The following is a 15,848-nucleotide window of genomic DNA, read 5'->3' as shown; positions in this document are numbered from 1 at the left end:
GACCTGATCCATGGAGAGAGAAACTCTATCCAGGAATAGGGATAGTGTTCCCTGATTGGCTGAGGAAACCTTTCCTCAGCCAATCAGAGAGCACTAGAGGTTTTGAATGGGGGGACTTGTCCCCATTTAACCTCTAGTGCCGCGGATCGCACACTATTCTCAATGAATGCGACCGCGGACTCATTCACTGAGAAGATCCCCGGGGCAATAGAGGCCAAATGGGGACAAGTCTCCCCATTCAAAAGCTCTAGTGCTCTGTGATTGGCCAGGGAAAGAAAAATCCTGATGACGCTTGAGCTGTCATCAGGGTTTACCTTTCCTCAGCCAATCACAGAGCACTAGAGGTGATGAATGGGGAAAATTGTCCCCATTTAACCTCTAAGTGCCCGGGGATCCCACATTTACAGGAGGATTCCCACTGCTGTGCAGCCATGGGAATCATTCTGTCATTGTGGGATAACCTGTAAAAAATAAAATTTAGTTACACAAATCAGACACAATCAATAAATTATTTTAACATTATTTTTTTTTAACACATTTTTTACACACGAATTTGAGCCGTCAAATCCCTTGTTTTTCGGGTTAGGTCTATCCGAATTCGAACAGCCATATTCGGGTCGAATATAAGGAAAACCCGAATTTGAATACCAACACTAGTGACCTCAGATTTCTGCCTGATACGAGCCCGACTCTATGGGGCGAGAATCATCTGATGCACACATAGCCAAAGAAAAAGTAGTAGACAAAGTTATTGAAAAAAAATGGTAAAAAATAAAAAATCTGCAGAAAAATAATAGTTTATTGGCTAAATTATTTGGTGCAGATTAAGTATAGATACCTGAGGGTTAACAAAGGAATAGAAAGGAATCCATTTTATAAAAATATATTTTTCTTCTAGGATCTTCTTAGCAACAAGAGCAGTCAGTATTTTGTTGTATGCTTCATGCATGTTTCACTCATACATCTTCAGATTGTAACTGTTGATGTTTCATATAATAACTAACTAATATAATAGTGAGTCATTTGGTCAAATAATGTGAGCACAATTCTCTGACAACATAGTGTTCCAATGAAGTGTCACTGATTTTGGTGGACCCGATGTGTCACCTGGGGGCAGCTGGCTAACAGACAGGACATTTGCTGGAGATATGAAAGTCCTCAGACAGATGCTGGGAGCAAAGAGCAGACAGTGAGTCAGCAGGCTGATGGCCAGATCAGGTGCAGAAAAATTGATATTAAACAGAGCTTAGGGTTGCAGACAGGTAGACGGAGCATAAACAGACAATAGTAGAGATATCGAGGTGATTGGGATAAACATAGACAATCTGAGCAAAAACACAGTCCAAGCAATTAGCAGAAATATTCCAAGGAAGGGGCAGACAGAAGTCAAAGAGACAAAAATTCAGAGCAGGACCAGAGACCAACCTGCTAACAAAGCACAGACTGAATTAAACACTTTCCTGAGTTGGTGTAAGCTGTGTGCAGTTGAGTTGACCATCTGATCAGTAGATGGTGAAAGCCTAGCATACTTCTAAATGTTCCTTTGGGGCGGTCTTAACAACTCCTAAAATATTATGTGATGCAGCAACCTGTTAAGATTTAAAATATTGATATAATTTTTATTAGCCCATATTTACCGCATATACTGGAATAAAAACTAATCTGATTGGAGAATAAACTGGGATACCTACTTTTAACTTACTGATAAACAGCATTTACTCAACTATAAACCTAAGGCATAAAGTGCATAAAACATTTTATGGACTTTATGTCTTTATCTTTTTCCCTCCTATTACAGGCTAAAGAATTTAGTAATTTTTAGTTGTTGGGTCACTTGGTTTTAAAGATCTTTTGTTCATGATGGCCACCAGTAGATGGTGCTATGTGCTCATGTAACGTGTGTAACATACTCTAATAAAATGCCTGATTTATTAAAGCTCTCCAAGGCTGGAGAGAATACACTTTCATCAGTGAAGCTGGGTGATCCAGCAAATCTGGAATAGATTTTATCCAGGATTGTAAACATTTGCTAGCAAAAAGCAAATTACTTTTAAGAAGTCCATTCCGGGTTTGCTGGATCACCCTGCTTCACTGATGAACGTGTATCCTCTCCAGTCCTAGAGAGCTTTAATAAATCAGCCCCATGTCTCATACGACAGTTATTTACACATATATTACATAAGGTCACAGCACCCTCTACTGCGCCATCAACTACATGAGTGCCATCTACTAGCATGACCTAAAAATAAATAATACTTTTCTATTTGCATTTTGGTTTACACTCATGTATAAAGGATATATAGTAATGGCTTAGGACACTTAGTGGGACAACTATGGACCCTATAAAGCAGGGGTCCCGCGGCCCACTAGTGGGTGGGTTCTGGCATCATGACGTCACTCTGGGGGAATTTTCTTTCCCTTTAAGTGACACATGGCTCCAGGCGCATGTGCGGTCCGGAGTCCATAGATTTAGTGGTCCACGAGTTCCAAAAGGTTGGGGACCACCTCTATAAGGTACTTTTTTATAGTAATGGTTTTAGTATATATGGAGGTGACATTTTTACTAGTATTGACCACATTTGCCACCTACCTGATATTTAACTGGCTTGCTGATAAAATGAGATTTACTGATGATATTATTAGGTCATTAGGCCTACAAGTTCTGTGTGAAGGGGGAAGTCTTGCAACGTATGTTGAGGATCGCAACAGTTCAGTCATGTCACAGAAGAATGATAGGTTGTTCATGAGAATTCATTGTTGTTTTAGGAGTCACCTATATTGGGCTGTAGATACACAATTGCTGCTAATTTTGTCTGCAAGATTCAAAACTTTGTATTTGCCCAGTCACATCCTTTGCACAGCAACTGCCCTAAATTATTTGCAACCTGATGCCGTTTTTTGTACCATTCAAAGGGCATTAATTCTTCCCACGATTTCAAAAGGGGAATTTTTGGCTAACTTCTTATACACATTCATTTACTAGTCAACTAAATATCTATAAACTTAAGTAGCCCTCCCAACTCCCAGCACACACTGTACAAGGGGCTCCATTTATAAAACAGGGAATCTGACATTCCCTCAATTATTTTCTGGTGGGAATCTTCCAGGTTCATGTGTTTCAATGGCAGTAATTGATTGCCACCAGGGAATGTTTGAGGGAATGTCAGATTCACTGCTTTAAAAATAGAGCTGTATGCAATTCCTAGTTCTAGTTCATCATTAACTCCAGTTGGGGCATCTCAATGGCCAGCAGAGACCTGATTGTGGTAAATCCTTCTGTAAAATCACAAGGGGAACCAACATTTTCTGTAAATGGGAAATATGATTGTTAATCCCTAAGGTTAATGCTTTATCAGTCCTGGTTTCCTATGAGGGATTTTCTGTCATTTTTGAGCTAGCAGTCTACTGCAATGATGGTGTGAGTAAGAGGAGTGTATATGTAACACATGACATAGCCTCCCTATTCAGGAAATGATCAACAGCCATCTGGGATCTCAACCTCAGTCTCACTTTATCAGTCATGTTAGATCTTTCAACATACTTCTGGCCTGCAATGCATCAACATTGGATGACATTTTCTAATATGCTGGCTGGAACCTAAACGGGTTACACCCTTTATCTTGTTGTGAGTGAAAGAGGTTATTGTGGCTGTTTGGCCAGTATAGCAACATCGATGGGCGTTTTAGGAAAAATCTTGTGCCTTGTGACGCCTTAATGATGACCTGATATGTATAAACAGATCTTAAGATTTGGATTTTAAGAAAATTAAAATAAACACAATCCCCTCTAGATAAATGATATGCATGCACCATTTCCAAGTCGTAAGTGATGATTCGTATATTTCTGATTTGCTAAAACTTCTGTTTGTTTGTCCATTAGGTAGTTTTTTATATAAGGTTATTTTTATGATCCCCCATTTATAGGAAACAAGGTAATTAAATATTACTAATGATTCAACTTTGGGTTCTATTTATTAAACATGGAATCTGACATTCCTTCTAACGAGTGTTGGTGTTCGAGTTCCTGTGGTTCTGGTTGTTCGAACTTGGATAGACCCGAACCAAAAAACACGGAATTCGACAGTAAAAATCTGAAACAAATGTAAAAAATGTGTTTAAAAAAAATTTGTTTTAAAGTAATTTATTAAATGTTTGTGTTTTTTAACTAACTTTTTTTTTTACAGGTTTTCCCACAATGACATTATGATTTCCTTTCCCCAGCTATGGGAATCCTCCTGTCATTGGGGGATCTCTGGGCACTATAGGTGATAAATGGGGACTTGTCCACATTCATTACCTATAGTGCCCGGAGATCTTAGTGAAACTGTTTCCCACGTGACCTCTGCAGTTCCAGTACAATGTCCAGGCACTACAGGTAATGAATGGGGACTTGTACAAGAAGTGCAGCTCGGCTGTTGCAGCACTGTACTATCTTTGGATAGAGAAACTCACTCCAACAACACTTACAACTAGTAAAGGGCTGCAAGAGCAATCAGATTACTTAAAAGACCCTTAAAAAAACCTGAATTCTCGCACCATTGACTTCAATGGTGTTCGAATTCATCATTTGATCACTCGGAGAATTTCTCACTATTCGATCGAATGGCTGTCAAGTCAAATAGTGAGATATTCGACCAACACTACTTCTAACATTGCCTGGTTATCACAATTAGTGATATTGAAACACATGGACCTGGAAGATTCCCAAGAGGGAATGTTTGACTCCCTTTTTTGAAATAGAGGTTGTTTTTTGGTTTAATCCAGATATGTAATCAATGATGGACTACATTGTTAGACATGAAATATATGGGGACACCAATAAGCCACTGGGAGTATCATGATTCCAATTTGTAGTGAAATCCCAGTAAAACAGGTTTGGATTTATTTCTACCTAAGAATATACAAAAGTGGCCATAAATAGGGGAAATGGAAGGGTATGTACAGATTGCCCCATCAAGTTCAGAGGCTGAACCCTGCCATCCTAGACAAAAGTCCACAAGCGCTTTGGAGCTCATATATTACAGATCTCCAAGACCAAGAAATCTTGGGTACCAACAATAAAACCCATCAAATATAAAATGTATCCCTCCATGCCACCCTCTCTGACCATCCCACACCAGCTAGCCAAGTTTTACCATGTGAAGGAAAATTTAATTACCTAAATACAACATTTAGGTACTGATGATCTACCGCTGTAAAAGAACCTGTGCTGGTCCATCCTATCTTAATGACATCAACCTCTGGCTCATTTAGAACAGTGATCGCCAACCTTTTCAGTCCCAAAGACCACCTAAATCTCGGGCTACCGACTGCACATGCGCGGGGGCCGCATGTCATTCAAAGGTCCCTGGACACAATCTGCCCACTCTCCCATCATAGAGCCTGCAATAGGAGAGTGGGCGGGATGTGTCCAGGGACACAGCCCGCCCACTTCCCCGAGCCTGGGAACTATCCTGGGACCATGGTCTGCGGCTCTGACCGGCGCGTCCCCCATGCAGGGTCCTTCTCCTCACCATGCTCGGGGGCGCACCAGCCAGAGCTGCCGTCCCACAACATTTTCTACCATTTGGTGACTGCTGTTTAGAAAACGATCTCACCACAGAAAACCTATAGGAATCGACTTAGACCTGGGAAAGCTAAATGGTGGAGATAGACCACGCTAGCCCTCATTCAAATCATCTATTCTTCCAACATAAAAAAATAAAACATACAAACACAGTTATGTATTTGGCCTGATTTATTATAGCTCTCAAATACTGGAAAAGTCTTTTTATTCTGTTGGAAGAATAGTGAATTGGAATAAGGGCTAGCTAGATAATTATGGGAGAACCTGGGTAATCCAGCAGACCTAGAATGAATTTCCTAAAACTAAATTTCTATTTGTTGGCAAATGTTTTCAATCCTGGACTAGATCCATTCCAGGTTTGCTGGATAACCCAAATTTTCCCTTTATAGTCTATTTTCTCCAGTCTTGGAGAGCTTTAATAAATCAGATCCTTTGCAGCAAATGCAGGACGGTTTTACTGGCACTGACCTAAAGCTACCCTGCTCTTCCCTTTCCCCAACCCCCTGAGTCAGTTCAGCCTTTCTTATTTCTGCATAAACAATAGCTGTATTTTGGCACCAACAATGAGCTTTAATTTTTCTTTCAGAAAGTATGATTATTTCCTTACTAAAGTCATATTTTCACTGAATAACGATTATTTCATGTCACGTATCATGGAATCATTTCTTTCAATCATTAAACAACAAAGCCTGCGATTGAGTCAGCCGGCTTCCTGCATTGTTCAGTAGAAGAAAAGGAAAAAAAAAACTTTTAAAGATGTAATTCAGGCATTACAAATGTATCTTGTCATTACTGTCCAACAGAAGGGTATTGAAGCAGACTAATAGCATCAAACGTTTTTATTGTAATAGACATTCCACATGATGTAGAGATAATAAAAGAAGCCAAGTATATTATTTTTTAACATAAATTTTACATAGGGTTAATTTTGTGTCCTTCTTTTGAACGTGGCTCCTGTAGCAGTTATATATATATTTCTCTTTTTTAAATGACAGTACTATTTTAAAGTGTATCTACATCCCAAAAGAAAAGTTAATTATGTTTCACCACACCATTTCTTAGATATCTTATTTTTAGGTATTTTTCACTTTATTTCAACCTGGTAATCTGGACATTAATGTACTTACTGTCTTAGGGTGGCTACAATCACTGCCCTGTAATTATGGAGGAGGAATGTAGCCCTTGGACATAGGAGAGTGTTAGACAAAGTAGTAGATTTCGATAGAGAAATGAATAACAAATTAAAGGATAAGTAAAACTTATTAGGCAGTTACAGCAACATTTGTTTCTCCTTTTGCAATGAATGTTTAACCTAAATGAATAACAGATGACTATTGTCAGGGTTAAATGGTTTATCTCAACTATTGCTAAACAACTTGCTCAGTTATAGACAATTTTGTAATATCAGACTTGATAGAAGGATCAACAGATAACATGGCTATGTTACAGAGGGGCACAAAGAAATAAAAGCTACTGCTACAGACAGACTGCATCTTATATATTATTTATCATTTTGCTTTTAGTTCCATGTAAAGCTTCGGGTGAAACGCGTTAAGAATTTAAACTCTAATTTGTATGGAATGTTCAAAACTATATGATTGGTTACAGACACTTTTTTGATAAAATTGTAACATATGCACAAATAGCTCTATGTTTTATGAAGATTATTTTTTTAAGAATTTTGTAAACGAATAAATTGTTTGAATATATAAAGTTTAACATTGCACGTTTTATTAGTAAGGCACCTAACAAATCCCAGGATGCAAATGATTTAGAATCCCATGTAAAGGTTTCCAAGCAAACCTGTCCAGGAGAAATTTGGGGACAATATTTACGGACCTTCTGAAAATAACTAATATCGAAACACTTTGCCTTCAATGCTTTCTGTCTACTCCTACTACATAGTCCTTATCTAACTGGGCACGGGACCTAATTTTAATACTGTTAAACTAAATATGCCCATACTATTAAAGCAGGTTCAGTTTCGTGATCGATCGATCCCACACGGCTCTTGCTGGCTGGCACCTTGGCAGCCTTTCGCCCACACCACCACGTTGGTTCTTAAAGAACATCTACAGTACTGCTCACTGCCCATTTTCTATTAGGCTGCCAATGGGAGACACCATGGCCCTGATTTATTAAAGTTTTCTAAGGCTGGAGTGAATACACTTTCACCAGTGAAGCAAACCTGGAATGGATCTGGTCCAGAATTTAAAACATTTGCTTACAAATAGCTAATGACATTTAGGAAATCCATTCCAGGTTTGTTGTATCACCCAGCTTCATTGATGAAAGTGTATTCTCTCGAGCCCTGGAGAACTTTAATAAATCAGGTCCTATATGTAGCATTTCCCCAGAGGAATCAGTTTCCTGGCAAATGGCAACATGGTAAATGTGCTGCAACCTCATGACAAGTGTGGACATAACTTTACCAAATTAGGTCAAGTAAGTTCCACATGGGACGGATGGACTTTCACCATATTGTTCAAGTTTGCAGATTAGGTAGACTTCTTTGAGGGTGTTACTCCTCCATAGGTGACAAGTCAGGGCTTTGATCCCTGCTCTATTTGCAGTTTACATAATCTCCTTTGCCGCTTCTTCTGGGCCCCACACTGACCACTCATTATGTAACTCCTTGCATTGGCCTGGGGGAGTTTTATTCATAGTATGTGAAGAATAAGGTAAATTGTACATAGCATGCATTCTGTAGTGTACATTAAAATAGAAAAAAAAATCAATAGTTTTTTCTTGCTTTAGAGCCAAAGGGTTTAAAGGAAAAAAAAGTTTTTCTTGGCAAATATACCGTATTTTTTGCCATATAAGACGCACTTTTTCTTCCCCAAAACTGGGGGGAAAAGTTAGTGCGTCCTATACGACAAAGGTGTGGTAAAATAATTAAAATAATATACTCACCCGATACCCGATCCTGCGTGTGTCTCTGGCTGCAGCAGCGTCTGTCTCCTCTTCTCTCTGGCAGCAGCACGTGTCTTCTCCTGTCTGTAAAGCAGAGCGAAAGAAGCCGGCACAGCGCCACCTGCTGTTCCCTGTCCTAACTGCCGTACAGTGGAAAAAAGCACAGAGTGATCAGAAGGGGAATTTGAATGACAGAGTGTTTAGAAAGGAATTTTGAATGACACAGAGTGATCAGAAAGGGAATTTAAAAGGCATAGAGTGATCAAAAAGGGAATTTGATTGGCACATGAGTGATCAGAAGGGGAATACCGGTATGAACGGCACATGAGTAATCAGAAGGGGAATAATCTTTCAGAATCTTTTTTTCTAGATTTTCCTCCGTCTTATACGTCGAAAAATACGGTAATATTGTGTTTACAAATATGCTTGGCAGAGTTCACCTGCCACTTACATAAATGTAAATGTACCCTACTTGTAAGGTGGGAAAAATGTAGCAAAGGTTCAGAAATACAATAAGGAGAAAATAATATTATCATCATTATTATTATACAGTATTTATATAGCGCCAACATATTACGCAGTGCTGTACAATAAATAGGGGCTGCAGACAGATACAGACAGTGACACAGGAGGAGAGGACCCTGCCCCGAAGAGCTTACAATCTAAGAGGTGGGAAAACAAGGATTGTCTCGACTCCTGACATAGTTTGCCGAAAAGGCTTTCTCAGGGGAGATGGAGACAGGTAAGACGCAGTGAGCAATTTGAAGCTGGATGGATTGCCTCCACCTGCTTCTTTTTAATCCTTACTGTGCAAACTTATTGGCAACCACACCTGTTATCCCAGAATTTTCTGTGGCTCCAAGACGCCAACTCTACTCCCATCCCTACTACACTTTTATTCATTAGAAATACCTAACAATAATAATATAATAATAATAATAATACCCTTACCTGTCTCCAAATTCCCTGAGAAAGCATTACTGGTGAAACATTTCAGGAATCGAGACTCTTTTCTCTTTATTGCATTTCTATGAACCTTTGCTACATTTTCCCACTGTGAGGTACATTTCAATTCAAATTTTCTTAAGGAACATCCAAGACAAACTCCCACTAATATCTGCAACTACAGGCACTGTGAAGAAAATAATCTTCAAACTTCACAACAGAGGCATTATAATCACATCTCCCTCCCCCTGATTAATATGAAATCTTGGCAGCCTGTCAGACTTCTACTGTGAACAAACATTGAGTACTTGCACATTGTTAGAAACCATCTTACTTTGCAGGCAAGAGCTGCATTTTAAAATAAAAACTGCTGGACAGTTCATTTTTTTGAAAAAAAACTTTTTTAAACAAGAGCTGCCTTTAAATGTTCTTTTGTCAAGTGCATGCCTATTGCTCTTTGAAATCAACCGAAAAGAATCTGTCCTACCAGAAGCAATGCAAGACCTTGCACAGCTGTAGAAGCAAAATGAAAAGTCAACAATGTAACTCGGCATGAGGCTTGATTAAAGGCAATTTATATTTCCTGAGTTAAAAATAAACATTTCTTAAAAACACCAAGATCAGAGGATGACCCGTTGATCCCAAAGTGCTTAATGGCCAGGAACGAAAAGAGCCATGTTCTGTGTCTGAGAATCGAGGACGTGGAATGCATTGTACTGGGCTGGTGACATAGCTTAGATGATTTTAGGAAAAAGGCTCACGGTTGTGAAAGATAATTATTATTACATAAAATGTATAAAATCCCAATTGCTGAAATCTCATATAAGCTTTAACATGTTATTTTAATTTAATTGTTGAAATCTTCAGCCTTCAATAAATTTATACCTGGCCATCCTTCCATTAAGGTTCTTCTTTCAGCTATTTCTCTTGTAGGGTGACAACATTCTGTTCCTGTCTTATTTTTGTTTTCATTTATTGACAGCATGCCACATGTTCGTCTAAGCCGACTACAAAAATGGTCATTTGTACACACATACAGCCAAAGCCCTCTAATTTCACCATCCACTCTCCCAAAGAAATGATATGCAACAATTCCTAGAGTTCATGTGGTCATTTAGTGTTTCAAGGAAGCTGCAAGGGATCAGAGGAACTGAAATGCAAGAAAGGATAAAAACAATAATTAATATTTATTGATATGAAATTTAAATTCAAAAAGTCAATTGTTTATGATAAACATTAAGAAATCTGAAAATCAATGATTTGGCTCCAAGGTTGACCAATTTTTTAACAATAAATTTAATTTAACAAATGCATCCCAAAGTGTTTTTCAGATTTTGGGGAACCCTTGCTAAAACAAATTAAGTGTTCATTAAGAAGAATATCCACCTTGTAGCGATAGTCTGAATCCTACACTTACAGGTAGAATGAAAGGATTGGTGTTGGATCCAGAATTAATGCCGCCACCATCGGATCAGGTCAGTCGGCCATTGCCCATGAAACTCTTAGAAACTTTAGGGTTCCAATAAACCCCAGCTGAGAACAGCTGCATTGGTAAACAGACCCCTAAGTATCAATCAGTTAAGGTTTATTTCTACTTTATTGGTATAATATATTCAGAGCCATGTTCTGTATCTGAGAAACCAGAGAGGTGAAGGACTGTACAGCTTCGGGTTTCTGCCTGGTAATGTAGCTTAACTGTTCTTAGAAAAAAAATTCTCATGTTCTTGCAAGAGAATTATTATTAAATGCATGGAGAGTAATTGGTACAGAAAGATTTATTTAATCAAAATGTTATGTTGTATGAAAAACAACCTATTTTCAGCTTTCCCCATGGTCATTTCTGAAACTTGGCTTACATGTTCGTGAAGCTTGAAAAACATGTAGAAAACAACCCAATAAATTGCCAACAGATTTTGTTGGATCTTTCCGATCTGAGAAAATATGAGATTCCCAGGTCTAATTGAAAGGTTTCCAGGCTTTTAGAATGTGGATAGGGCTGCATGTATATATTCACCCAAGATGTACCTATGAGGGGTCTAACAATGCCAAACTTCAACTACAAAATGTATCCTAGATTTGGATAGGGCAAGAAAGAGGTAAAACATCTGTCAGGTTTTTCTTGTTGATGTAACCTCATGTGAAGATTTCTATATATTTGTTTGTATCTTTGCAGCTGGGACAAGATATCAGCACTGACAGGGGTTGTTATTATTCACCACTTTACAAAAAACATGATTTTGTTCATCTCCGTTGGGTAGTTTTTCTATGACTTTTTGTACTGGGTAAAACTTTTTAAAGTTATTATTGCTGTGCTCCTGCCGATGGGATTCTTCCTCTCAGAAAGTGAAGGGAATTTGAAAAATGTTAAAGTTGTCACCAAGGAAAGAGCCAAGAATTATTTATCGGTGCCACCTATACCTGTGACCTTTCTAACAAAGGAATACGTTAATGGTAATTTCCTTAACTTTGGAGATTTGTCTTTCTCCAAACAATCTCCAGAACAGAATATCCCCCCATTGGCACACAAGCAGTAAAATAAAGGCTGAGAAATGTTTTATTACCTTATTATGTTTTTATATAATTTCTCTCCATTTGAGGTCTCCATATTGGTGCCAAGCATTAGTTTATTATTCTTCTACTCATTTAGTTGTTTTTTGGCATTTTTAATTATCTGCATTTTCATATTCATTGGCTTTTTTTGGTGCATAGCCTGTTCTTGTCCCCAGGACAACCATTTTAATTTTTGGTTCTATTGTTTATGAGACAATGATAATTTTATTTAATTTGCATGTTTTTGCTTATTTTGTTTTTGTAATCTTTTACATTGAAGTAGAAGTCTCAGGGGAAGAGTTTTTTTATTTTTTTTTAAATAGTGTGTTTATTATTTGTGTGTAACATGCATAACAAAGGGTTTGGGCCTGATTTAATAAAGCTCTCCAAGGCTGAGGAGGATACACTTTCATCCGTGAAGCTGGGTGATCCAGCAAACCTGGAATGGATTTCCTAAAGGCCATTAGCTATTTGTTAGCAATTGTTTTCAATCCTAGACCAGATCCATTTCAGGTTTGCTGGATTACCCAGCTTCGCTGATGAAAGTGTATCCTATCCAGCCTCTATATCTCTATATTTCTGAGTTAGTATTTAAAACTAGTATAGCAGCTATATTTGTACCACCTACCACTATGTTCACCTGCAGACTTGATCACTTAATTTTGGGTCTGTACTATTAGTTATGATTTAGCTAAAGAAGTGTGAAAATATGTAAATTTTTAGATTTTATAGCATACCAAAGATACAAATTTTTCATTTAAGTCATAATTCATTTAAGTCATAAAGCTTACCCTGCTTACAATTTTTAAAAAGTTAACAAAAAAAAGTAATTAATTAAAAGGAAAATAATGAAAGAAACTTTTGCTTCAATCTTCACCTTCAGTCTAACTGTTTCCACTGCAAGTAAAAAATAGAACAAAGAGAGACTGGAGGGGTACGTTTTTTCATTGTATTAATGGCATACATAATATATACATAGTAAAATAACTTTTTGTCACTATACTTAATGCCGAAAACCCTTCTAGTCTCTCTTCGTCCTATTTTTTACTTTTTTGTTGTTGTCTCTATTTATTCCCTATATAAGACCTAAGTGAAGGATTTTCTATCTTAAATTACTTTTGGAGTGTTTCTGGTGCATCTAGCTTTCTCTGAGCTCGGATCATTCTGAACCTGCACCAGCCAATGACTGAGTGAAAGGAGAAGCAGCACAGTGCTGGGTTTGTGATTTCTACTCTTCTTTTTTCCCATATCAACACCTCTTTGTACTGTTTTTTTTTTCTTTTTCCACTTCAGCCCTGCAACAGGCTGATCCAATTTGAATTCAGGTCTTTGCAAAATACTGCAATAAAAAAATGCAAATACATTCTTTGTTAACATTTTAGAGTTTTAGGAGTTATGCTACAATGTATCAAAGTGTCCGAATGTACTATTCCATACCTAGTAGGTGATTTAGCGTCCATATTCCTATATTGTATGAACTAAAAGAACAAAGCTATTACATATAAAAAAAAAGAAAAAAAGGAATCTATTAATGCCATGGTCGCCAACCAGTGGTCCATGAGAAAATTTTGGTGGTCCACAGAAAAGTTTGGACATTATTTGCATTTTTTATGTTTTATTATTAATAAAACAAAAATAATATTTTAATAAATTCTTTTTTCTGAATAAAAATATTCACCTTTATATTGCACTAAATTCACAAACTGTACTAGAGACGGAAACACAAGGGCGGCGCAGCGTGACGTCAGTGTAGTGTTAAGGCAACCATTGCCGAGCCGTACGCTTCAGTATTGTCTCCACCATTACAACAGTCACCCCACTCCCCCAATACCGATTGTCCTTCAATTTTTTTATTTTATTTGTTTATTTCTCAGATGCTCTTTTAGGTAAGTGTGACCTTAGCTGTGTATTTTCTTTACCTGTTATATTTAATGGCATCAAATAGCTTGACTTTGATAACTATCATTTCTTGTTTGGTCTTAGAATGAAATAAACCCATAATGAGCGGGAAAAAGCAAACTAATATTTTGCATTTCTTTAGTAATACCAAGGATAATGCAACTAATGATAATAGTAACAATAGTAATACTTCACTTAACCGTGAGCTGATCAATGAATCAGAGCCGCCACAGTCCTTGTCAGCACCATTAGGAGGATCATTAATTTACAAATGTATTAATCTTTTTAAAACAATTAATATTATTGGTTCGTGGGATTTAAAATGATGAATTTAGTGCTCCGTGAGGTCTGAAAGGTTGGCGACCGCTGCGTTATGTATCTCCCATGTATGTAGATAAGAAGGCAAATTTCTCATGGGTTGTACATTTACACTCTGTCCCTAACTGATTTCCCCTGCAAACCAGCCTGCAGTTTGAAGACAGCCCCTTACAGTGTGTGTGATTTGCATCCACTGGCAGATTTTTTTTGTACATGAGTCTGACTCAGTTCAGTTGCAGTCTGGCTATGGAAAGGTAAGGATCTCATGTTGTTCACTGGAGCAATCAACTCTCTCAAGCAATACTTTAAAAAAAAATAAAAAGTTGCAATTTCTGCATCCAGTTTTGCTTTTTGTATTTGTCCCTTCATAGGATGCGGATTTATTTGCACATCGTATTATTTTATTTCTGCAGATGATTTCAATGATTTTGTATTTGTTCTGCATTTCTAAAATACATTCTGAAAAAGGGCATTTAATAATTGATATCAGATCAAAAGAAACTTTTTGAACCATTTATAATGTGAGTAGTTTGAAATGTCCTACAGCAACATATGTAACAAATGACATGTATTTATTTTAGATACTACTTATACAATAGTGTGTTATGGGTTATATTTTTTGGCTACCTATTATTTTCTATTTTGCTTGCAATTAGAGAATTTGCAAAATTTAAAATCCAAAAAACAAATTAAATGTATTCAAATACTTGTTAAGAGTTTGTTTGCTAGCTAGGCACTGTGGAATGTTCACATTTAAATGTTCAGCTTTGATAAATGAGTTCTTTTTATAAAAGACAAAAAAGCGATGTGTATGATGCGGTCACCCATAGCGGTCACTCAGCATTTCTTTGGAAGTCTTCCACCCGCTGAAGATAGATGCACTTTAGTAGCTGGGGGTATCCTCAATCCCTTTGCACAGTCGTAGTAAACAAGTCCTAATTTTTGACTTTAGGTGATAGCTGCGTTCTCAGGAACTGCACAAATAGAATAAAGATTGGACCTAAATTCCAGCAAGGTCAGCTTTGATATCCTAAAATTCCTTTTTCCTCTGCATATTTTGCTTTATTTTTTTATTTTTTTACAGACACAGTTTGATGTATTTTTTGGGGAGTAAAGATAAAAAGTTGTTTTGTGTTTTATTCTTCCAGTAGAGTTTTTGTGGTTGTGCTGCACAGTTTATTGCTAAGTCATCCGAGTCTCCAGCTCTTGTTCTTCTCTATGGCATATGTCCGGTAACTAAATTTCTTCTTGGTGAGCTAAAGTTTTCCTACAGTGATGATTTAATAAATGGCTTTTTCATTTACTGAGCTGTAATTGAAATCCTTTATAGGCAAAGAGTCTTAGTTTGATGAATGGCTGGTGTCCAGTGTAATGTCTTTGTACGAGTATCAGTATTGTAGAGTACAATTCAGGAATTGGTATAGGGTGCACTGAGACCGGTTTTGGGTTGTCTATGCAGTTGTGTTTGCAGTTACAAACTTCAGGTGTCTATTTGCAACTTGTTTATGTACACAGATTCTGCTTTGTAGGATAATGGCTTTAAAGTGGACCCACCACTGGGAGTTATGTAGGATACCATTGCTGAACTCATTCTAAAGAATTCTAACTCTCTGGATGTAAAGCCGATCTTTTTATTTCAGCAGTTTTTCAGTAACGTG

General features: G+C 37.4%; 1 protein-coding gene across 2 annotated transcripts in view; it reads left to right on the top strand.

Annotated features, from left to right (window-relative positions):
* TMEM100 (transmembrane protein 100) overlaps window positions 1–15,848 on the top strand; it is a 39,186-nt gene that overhangs the window by 3,192 nt on the left and 20,146 nt on the right. The window contains exon 1 of one of the 2 annotated variants that reach the window (XM_072403317.1): window positions 14,426–14,444. The exons of the other annotated variant lie outside the window; for it this stretch is intronic. The gene's annotated coding sequence lies outside the window, so the exon portion shown is untranslated. Of the gene's footprint in view, window positions 1–14,425; window positions 14,445–15,848 lie in introns of those variants that run through there. 2 annotated transcript variants of the gene reach the window in all.

Source organism: Pyxicephalus adspersus, chromosome 3, assembly GCF_032062135.1.
Source record: "Pyxicephalus adspersus chromosome 3, UCB_Pads_2.0, whole genome shotgun sequence".
Classification (NCBI taxonomy): Eukaryota; Metazoa; Chordata; class Amphibia; order Anura; family Pyxicephalidae; genus Pyxicephalus; species Pyxicephalus adspersus.
Note: the sequence above shows the minus strand (reverse complement) of the source record. Positions and strands in the feature narration are given on the sequence as shown.